This window comes from Hippopotamus amphibius, chromosome 15, assembly GCF_030028045.1.
Source record: "Hippopotamus amphibius kiboko isolate mHipAmp2 chromosome 15, mHipAmp2.hap2, whole genome shotgun sequence".
Lineage (NCBI taxonomy): Eukaryota > Metazoa > Chordata > Mammalia > Artiodactyla > Hippopotamidae > Hippopotamus > Hippopotamus amphibius.
The window spans coordinates 41,192,942-41,201,150 of NC_080200.1; positions in this window are offsets into that span (position 1 = coordinate 41,192,942).

The window sequence follows — 8,209 nt, forward strand, 5'->3', positions numbered from 1 at the left end:
ATGAGAAGCCTGCGCACCGCAACAAAGCGTAGCCCCTGCTTACCGCAACTAGAGAAAGCCTGTATGCAGCAACGAAGACCCAACACAGCCAATAAAATAAATAAATAAATAAATAAATAAATAAATAAATTTATTTAAAAAAATATTTTAAAAAATGCTATAAAAAACTTTTCTAGTGGCCCAGACAGGCATCATTGAAGCCATCTTTGCTTCTTTGCCCTTTTTATCTTTCACATCCTCCTAAAAGAACAGTCCCATGTCATGGGGCGTGGAGTAGTTTCACTTGTTACTTGCTCTGCCCACTGATGGAGTGAAATCAACTGAGAGGGCATGTACCTACTATCCACATTTGTTTTTCTACATCTCATTTTTTTCTCATTAATTAAAGAGTAATTCCTGGGATTTATTTCTTCAAAGAAAAACATTATTTTTGAAGTTCCAGATGTAAAATACATTATCTCTTAATAGGAAAGCTTCAATTTTTTATTCATTTAAGCATTTATTTTCAAAATTTAAAACAATCTGAGAGATACTAAACATGTAAATTATTATCCCCATTTATAAAAGTATTTGTGGAAAGCAGCACGTAAATCAATAAAGTTAGAACACTCCCTCACACCATACACAAAAATGAACTCAAAATGGCTTAAAGACTTAAATGTGAGACACGATAACATAGGACTCCAAGAAGAGAACATAGGCAAAACATTCTCTGACATAAATCACAGCCATGTTTTCTTAGGTCATTCTCACAAGGCAATAGAAATAAAAGCCAAAAGAAACAAATGGGACCTAGTCAAACTTACAAGCTTTTGCACAGCAAAGGAAATCATAAAAAAAAGGAAAAAACCTATGAAATGGGAGGAAATATTTGCAAATGATACAGTTGACAAGGGCTTAATTTCCAAAATATACAAACATTTCATACAACTCAATAACAACAACAAAAACCCCAAACAACTCAATAAAAAAAAAATGGACAGAAGATCTAAATAGACATTTCTCCAAAGAAGACATACAGATGGCCAATAGGCACATGAAAAGATGCTCAGCATTGCTAATTATCAGAGAAATGCAAATCAAAACTACAATGAAGTATCATGTCACACCAGTCAGAATGGCCATCAATAAAAAGTCTACAAATAACAAATGCTGGAGAGGGTGTGGAGAAAAGGGAACCCTCCTACAACATTGGTGGGAATGTAAATTGGTAAAACCCACTATTGAGAACAGCATGGAGTTTCCTTAAAAAACTAAAAGATAGAGTTGCCATTTGATCCAGCAATCCCATTCCTGGGCATATATCCGGAGATAATTCTAATTCTAAAAGAATACATGCACCCCGATGTTCACAGCAGCACTATTTACAATAGCGAAGACATGGAAGCAACCTAAATGTCCATTGACAGACGAATGGGTAAAGAAGATATGGTACATAAATATAATGAAATATTACTCAGCCATAAAAAAGAATGAAATAATGCCATTTGCAGCAACATGGATCGACCTAGAGATTATCATGCTAAGTGAAGTAAGTCAGGCAGAGAAAGACAAACACCATATGATATCACTTATGTGTGGAATCTAAAATATGATACAAATGAACGTAGAGTAGAATCTTGGTTTGGGAGCATAATTCGTTCCGGAAACATGCTTGTAATCCAAAGCACTTGTATATCAAAGCAAATTTCCCCATAAGAAATAATGGAAACTCAGATGATTTGTTCCACAACCCAAAAATATTCATATAAAAATGATTACAATACTGTAATATAATACAAAATATAAAGAAAAATAAACCTTTAAAACCTTCATGGCTGCTGTGAGGGAGACAAGAGAGAGGAGAGTTATCGTGTAGGACGACTTTCACTATCACTAACAGAATCGCTGCTATCTATTGGCTCAATGGAATCTTTTTCTTTTCATGCAGCTTTAACAAGGAACCTATCCAATGACACTTGCTTTTGCCTTCTTTTGAGGATTTTGCGGAAATGTGACATTGCATTGTCGTTAAACAGATTCATCGCTTGCACTGCTACAGCCTTATTTGGGTGGTGTTTTTCTACAAAATTTCACAGTTTCCCACATTTTACACATCTCCCTAATCTCATTTGAAGTGAGGGATTCTTCTGCCTTTTTCTCCTCCTCCTCTGTGGACGAGATCTCCTCCATAACCTCTTGCTGTTGCTTGCGATGCAGATCCATCAGTGTGTCGGTGGTCAGCCCCTGGCCATGTTCCTCCATCAACCCTCGAATGTTGTCCTCATTCACCTCGTCCCATGCTCTTCCCCAAGGACACAATTTCATCAACAACTGGAGGCTCCTGTTCATGAGCAAGCCCCTCTAAGTCATGTCCAAGAACGCAACCAGTTTTCTCCAAGCAGAGTTGAGGGTTCTCTTGGTGACCCCATCCCAGGCTTCATCAATGATCTTGAGGCAGTTCACAATGTGGAAGTGATTTTTCCAAAACTCTTGGAGGGTAAGGTTTGTTCCTTTGGTCACCTCGAAGCATCGCTGAAATAGTGCTTTGGTGTAAAGCTTTTTAAAGTTCTAAATGACCTGCTGATCCATGGGCTGGAGCATTGGAGTGGTGTTGGGAGGAAGGAACTTGACCTTAATGAACTTGAATTCCTCCAGTAAGTCGTCTTCAAAGCCTGGAGGATGAGCAGGCACATTAGCCATAATCAGCAAGGCTTTGTGTGGCAGATTCTTTTCTGAAAGGTACTTCTTCACGGCAGGACTGAAGACCTTGTTGACCCACTCAACGAACAAGATACGAGTGACCCAAGCCTTGCTGTTGGACCTCCACATAACGTTTAACTGGCTCTTTTGCACCTCGCATTTCTGGAAGGCTCATGGATTCTTGGAATGATACGGGAGCAGGGGCTTGACTTTGAAATCCCTGCTTGCATTAGCACAAAACAAGAGGGTGAGATGGTCTTTCATGGGCTTGTGACTGGGCATTGCATTCTCTATCTGTAATGTAGGTCCTCTTTGGCACCTTTTTCCAAAAAAGCCCTGTCTCATCACAGTTAAAAGCTTGCTCCAGCAGGTAACCCTCGGAAACCATGAGCTTCTGGAACTCGGTAATGAACGCCTCAGCTGCCTTAGCATCCAAACTCGCAGCCTCTCCGTGCCTCACAGCACTGTGGATGCCACCTCTCCTCTTAAAGTTATCAAACCATCCCCTGCTTGCCTTGAAGCCTTTTTCATTTTCTGTTGATGTACCTGGCTGTTTACTTATGAGGTTGGTGTACAAGGCCTTTGCCTTCTCACAGATAAAGTTCTCAGGCACAGTATCACCTGCTAGTTGCTTCTCGTTTATCCAAATAAGAAGTAACTTTTCTACATCTTCCAGAACACGTGGCCATTGCTTTGATATTCTCGTGACTCTTTTTGCTGCATCTGGCCCCCTTATTTCTTCTTTCTTCTTTAATATTGTGCAAATGGTTGACGTAGACCTCTTATAAAATCTTGCAGTTTCCACCACTCGCATACCTTGTTTATACTTCTCGATGATTTCCTTCTTAACTTCCACTGTAATCAACTCCTTCTTCTTACCGCCTTTCTTTTCAACCTTTGTCTGCATGGGGGCCATTGTATATGCTCACAAGGATGTTGACTACAGTACAGTACTAATAAACTCTTGTCATATACTGTATTTAATGTAACTGGCAATAAGGCAGCAGAGGAAAGGGTCTATTTCTGCAGCAGACTGACCTAGAATGAAGCAAAGCATTCCTAAGCTTACTCTTGTATGGAAAAGCAAACGACTGTCCATAGGTGTTTTGAAGTGACAAAAAATACACTAGTTCCAGCTGTGGGCACCTTCCAACGTTCTGAAAATCACTGATTTCTGCCAAACGCCGGGGCCTGAGACCAAGCATCCGAGCATGGGAGATGATCACTCACAATCCTGTAGCGAGAGAGAGAGAAGAACTATTGGCTCAGTTGTGATCATGTGATGTTCGGCGACATGTACTACTCATATTGCAAGACATTGCTCATTTACCAAGTTAAAATTTATTAGAAATGTTTGCTCGTCTTGTGGAACACTCACAGAACAAGTTACTCGCAATCCAAGGTTTTACTGTATTTACAAAACAGAAACAGACTCACAGACATAAAAAACAAACTTATGGTTACCAAAGGGGTGGGGAAAGGATAAATTAGGAGCTTGGGATTAGCAGATACAAACGAGTATATATAAAATAAACAACAAGTCCCTACTGTATAGCATAGGGAATTATATTCAATATCCTATAATAAGCCATAATGGAAAAGAATGTGTGTGTGTGTGTGTGTATGTTTATGCACACACACACGTATAACTAAGTCACTTTGCTGTATACCAGAAACTAACACAACATTGTAAATCAACTATACTTTAATTAAAAAAAATTATTTGGCAATACATCTGAAAAGTCATGAAACATTTGTACCATTTGATAATAATCAAAATTCCAAGAAAAAAGCAGGCTAGAATGTAAAGGTATTCATTATAGAGCTATGGAAAAATAGAAAGCAACCTAACAGTTCATAGGAAAATGGCTTGGTAAATTATGCATGAGAAATTACCAATTTCAATTAGATATGATGCAGCTGTTAAAAGTGATAATGGCAAAAATTAACTAGCAACCTAAAAACGTACAAAAAAAAAAAAAAAAACCCAGAATATAAATTGTTTTCTGCTATGATTACAGCTAAGTGAAAATTAAGTATGTATTCTGGCAAGAACTGGAGAGAAATGTGGAAAAATAATTTATTTTAAGATGGTAGAATTTGAATCATTTTTTAAATTTCATTTTCATTTCTTCATTTATTTCAAAAGTCATGCTATAGGCAGTGGCTTTGTGATATGGACTATGACTTATGGTGAAAAATATATTTTATATCCTCTACTAGGTCACACACACATTATATTGTCATCATAAGATACATAATTTTTCACATTTTAACATCTCTAAAATTGGGAAGCATGTTACAATTGATGGGATCTTGAAGTTATAAATGTCAGCCTTTTCTTCTCTCTTGGAGATACATAAATTCATGGTGCTCTTGTAACTTTCATGACACAATTACTGTACATGATATATTGTGATATTTTCTCTTCTTTTCTGCTCTATCTTATATCTTTTTTATTTTTTAACGTTGGAAGCAACTCACTAAATTGAGTTTTACAACTCATTAATGCAGAAGCTGGCAAACTATGGTCAGTTTTTTGTGTGGTGCATGAACTAAGAATGGTTTTTGAATACTTGAAAAAGAGAAAAAGAAGAACATTTCATGATATGCAACAATTAAAAGAAATTCAAGCTTCAGTATCATAATTTTTTCCTGGAATGCAGGCACTCATTCATTTATATATAACTTATGACTACTTTGACATTGCAAGGGCAGACTTGAGTAGCTGTGACAGAGACCATACAGCCACAAAGCCTGAAATATTTATTATGTGGCCCTTTACAAATCAAGTTTGCAGAACCTACACTAATGGAGGGCAATTCATTGTTTAGAACACTTCTGATGTGGTAGCAGGAACACAGAGAAGAAAGATCTGGATCTAAATTTTGGCTCCACCATTGCTACTACCTTTTCATTTACAAATGGGTAAAATGCCTACCTGATAGTGCTGAGTTTTGTGAGATCATTTACCTAAAATGCTTGGCCCATAGTAGCTACTTGAAAAGTGTTAGGTTTTTTCCCCTCTTTCCTTTTAAATTTTGCTTAAGCCATAACCCCCACGATTTTCCACCAAGGTTAATGACAACTACTACCATGCCACCATCCCCTTTTCAGGGCAGTCTTGAGGGCAAAGTTCAAAGTGGTCTCCCACAGGTATGAAATTTTTGATGTTTCACATTTTATCTTAAAATTTCAAGGGTTTTTTTCATTCTATTCCAAAGTATATCCATGTTTGTTTCAATATAAAGGTAATTTTTAAGTTGAATAAAATGGGTACTCCTGGAAGATATACCATGTTTGCCTTGGGGCTTTGCATGTATCTTTGCTCAGTGCCGTGTATCTGCATTTCCCAGTTTTGAGAAGCACAGGTTTATACATGAGATTTGTTGTTGCTGTTGTCATTAGTTTAAGAACCGTCTTCTCTAGAACTCACCTTTGTCATTTGGTTGTTGTTCATAGGAGTGAAGAGAAGCTATTTTTAAAGGAGGCCATTCAAGTTTGGTTTCAGAATGGAAGGTGCTAATACCTAGGAAGAGTCATTAAAACCCAAGATCAGTCCTGAGCCTGCAGGTGCAAAGCTGATTTTTTCCTAGAGTTCCCTGAAGCAGTTAGGATTAGCTGAACTTACTCAGCTGATGCAGATGACAAGAGACTCATGTCAGAGGCTTATTGATTAATTTGCAAAAAAAAATTATCAAACACACTGGAACAATATCATTGCTTTTTCTCCCTACAGATAAAGATATATGGAAAGCCAAATCACAGTCAGAAGGCTGCTTGCTGAGCACGGAATCAGAGCAGTATCTGAAAGATCTTCCTGGCTATTGTATCAAACTCAAAAGGCTTGGCATATCTATCTCCATCCTGGGTGCATGCCTACCAATCAAACCAAAACACTTGTGTTCTTCCGTCAAAGTCTCCTGTACCCAATGCTAAAGGTAGCTGACACATTCTTAACTTTGAGGTTTTTTCCCTTTTCTGGATTCCAAGCCAACCTCCCCCTTCCCTACCAAACACACTTCTGTTAACTCATTCTTTCTTCAGATGTTAAAACCATTGACTAGCGTACAGTGGTATAATTCAAAGTGTATCCCACAGAATGACAAATAAGCTTGGAAATTTTAGGGTAAGTGAAGTTTACCTGTTTATTGCTCCAGGACTTCTGAAGGTTTGTATGTATTAATGTGAATCATGAAATTCCAAGAAGGAAATCTATTAAGTGGCATGTCTCAAACTTATTTTCTGTGCCTTTTATTTCTCAGAGCATCTCTCAGTACTAATAGAAGTGGAAAATGCTGGGCTCCAGTTTCTCTTGTCTTCACATTTGTTCAAGTCTTCATAACAGTATAGGTCCTATTCATACCATCAGCCTAAAGAAATCCTACTTTGTTAGAGTGACTTCTGCAGGAAGATAATTTTATCTGGTTTATATTGAATCCATTTGCTTAAATTTCTTAGTTGAAATGAGGTCACCTAACATACTGATGTATCCATATTTTATATATATATGTATTTTTTTTACTAAAATGATAGTAACCACATTTGAAAAATAAATTGGCTAAAGAAAGGATTACTCATATCCCCACCATCCTAATCCAACAATGAGCAAAAAATCTAAGGATTTCTTTTGTATGCTTTTAGAGTTTCTCCACAGTAAGTAAATTTTTAAAAAGTTTACCTGATTCATTCATTTTAAAAAATAAACTAAAAGTACCTAGTTTTCATATCTTGCTTTAAAATCATCAGTTTAGAAATATCTTCCAAGAGGTTTCCCACACATGCAGAAACTATGGTGCTTAATCCATCTGAAATATGTTCACCTGCTACTATATTTAAAGACATTTCCAAGAAAGGGAAAGACACAATTTACTGCCATCAGTTACTTTTTCTCATGCCTGCCTATCTCCGCCCCCACAGTGGTTGCCTTCCTTCCTGCAGTGTTTGGGGAAAGGGAAGTATGTTTCAAGTCTACATCTGAGTAAGTCTGTGCAGCTGCTCCGTTGTCCTATGGCTTCTACCCACAGCTCCCAGGGGCATCTTGGGCCTCTCTGTTCACTTCACTCTTGGTCACTGCCCAGAATTCTGGGATGCAGTGCCAACCGATTTCACCAGGGCGGGGGGGGGGGGGGGGGTCAGGTAGAGGAAGCTACCATTCCCTTACTGTTAAGAAATAGAATTTTACTGGACGTTTGTGGGTTTAAAAAAAAGAAGAAGAACAGAAAACAAGAAGAGAAATGTCAGTTCAGCCCCAAACAGGAAACAATATCAGACATTACTCTTTTTATAAATCTCATGTCTTCCCTATCACGGGTCGATTCTCAAGCCAGGCCTGCTCCTATGCTACTGGGAGCTGCCTTTCCTTTTTCTCTTTTCCTAGATGTCAGCTTAATATCCCCAAATTGCTGTTCCTTTCTAGTGCAGAGCAATTTATCCATCTAAGTCAGTGGTTGTTCACTGGGGACAATTTTGCCTCCCCTTCCCCAGGGGACATGTGGCAATATCCGGAGACATTTTGATTGTCCTG